This window comes from Equus caballus, chromosome 8, assembly GCF_041296265.1.
Source record: "Equus caballus isolate H_3958 breed thoroughbred chromosome 8, TB-T2T, whole genome shotgun sequence".
In the NCBI taxonomy this organism is placed as follows: Eukaryota; Metazoa; Chordata; class Mammalia; order Perissodactyla; family Equidae; genus Equus; species Equus caballus.
The window spans coordinates 58507408-58509253 of NC_091691.1; the positions used below are offsets into that span (position 1 = coordinate 58507408).

Here is a 1846-nt window from a genome sequence, read left to right on the forward strand (position 1 = left end):
CTCTGTACTAGAACCACATGGCTCAGTTTGCAGACCACCAAACAAGACAAGTTCTTCTAGGATACCGTGCCACTTTTTACATTGGTAGTCTCTCCTATCCGCTTTTCTGTCTGAGAAACTTCTCTTCATTTTTAAGACTCAAAGGGGAAAGCTTACTTCTCCACTCATGAAAAACAACTTCTCTCAGCCCTGGTACCTTCTGGGTTTTGTCTGTATTCTGGCAGTTATCACCACATGATTTATATATCCTAAATTCTTGGAGGGCATATTTTTTCTCGCTCATCTTTTGATTCCTTTTTCTTTTGCCAAAAACGTTTTATTATGCACTGAGGGGCTTGAGAGCTCAGTCCTTCTTGGCATCCACCTTTCTTAGGGCTGCTAGCTCCTCTTTCTTCCTCTTGGCATGGATGTGAGTCCCCACCCTTTTCTTGATGAACTTGAGGGCCCTCTTGTCCTTGGAGACCTTGAGCAACTCCATTGAGCGCCACTCATAAGGGGTGAAACTGCATGTATCTTTGATTATGTCCCACATAAACTTGGTGTGCTTGGTGAGGCACTGTGACAGTGGCTGTGCCTTGGCTTGCTCACATTCTTGGTCACTTTGTGGCCCTTTTTGAGGCACATGGCCATGGGGTAGCACAGAGTCATGGTCATTGCTCTTCAGTGCCTGCCTTGGCAGAAGGGCATCATTTAATTCTTAAGGTTTGAGTATTACAGTGCCTTGCATGTGGAAAAGGGTTAATAAAGTGAATTTTGATTGACTAAAAGGATAAATTATAACACTTATTGTAATAGCAATAATTTATCTAGTACTTACTGTATGCAGAAACTGTTCAGAGCACTTTAAATATTTTAATTCCACAAATTTAATCCTCACAACCTCCAAATGTGGTATTTTTCTTATTTTACAGGTGAGGAAAATTGATTATAGAGATGTTAAATAGTTTCCCTAAGGTCACACTGCTAGTAGGAAAGATCCAGCATTTAAATCCAGGTAGACTGCTTCCAGAATCCAGATTTGAAACCCTTTTCAATTCCCTTTCGGGCTGAAGAACCTTCAGTATCTCCCCCTCTTCCACGGGATAGATTCTACTCTTATTAGCAGAGCGAAAAGTCCCCTTGCATAGACTTTCAGATACTTATCTTTCAAAAGCTGTTCTTATATTGAAATATCTGTCGTTATGCCAACACACACTGTTTTATGAAGCCAAGAGGTGTATATTTTTTCTCTGCTTCAAAGGTTGTCCACCCTAACCCCTGCATTCATCCGACTGGGAAAAGCATTGCCTTCTTATGAGAATGCTTGACCATCACAGCTTCTTTGAAGACCTCCTGGACAGTACTGCCCTGAGATTTACATCTTTAGTGCCAAAGTATATGAAGACATACTGGTTAGAGAGGCAAATTTTAAGAATTACTACCCTTCATTGTTATATGCATAGATGAAAATATTAGAATCAGAATTTGGAGAGACAAAGCTGGCATTAAAGATGCAGTAAACCAAACAAAAAAAATAAAGACTTGTTTTATGCAAAACTGCAAGTTCCAGTTGATTCCTTTTGTTATCTTTTGGCTTAATTTATAGGAAAGAAAATTTTCATAACAGGTATGGTAGAGTAGCAATACAGATCAAGTTGTCAACATAGGGTTTCTTATCTAGTTTGTGAGATTAATGCATCTCCTATAGGTTATGTATTGCTACCACCAGCTCCACAAAAATGAAATGTCATGAGCAGCAACATGTGCTTTATTACTTAATTTGTGGTCTGTCTTCACATGAGACAGAGAATCAATGTCTGCCTAGTAACTTCCATATTTTGTTTTGTGAGTCCTATTCCTGTACAGT

General features: G+C 39.3%; 1 pseudogene; it reads right to left on the minus strand.

Annotated features, from left to right (window-relative positions):
• Positions 1-343: 343 nt before the first annotated feature.
• On the minus strand, positions 344-648 carry LOC100630515 (large ribosomal subunit protein eL36 pseudogene; annotated as a pseudogene).
• Between the last annotated feature and the right edge of the window lie 1198 nt (positions 649-1846).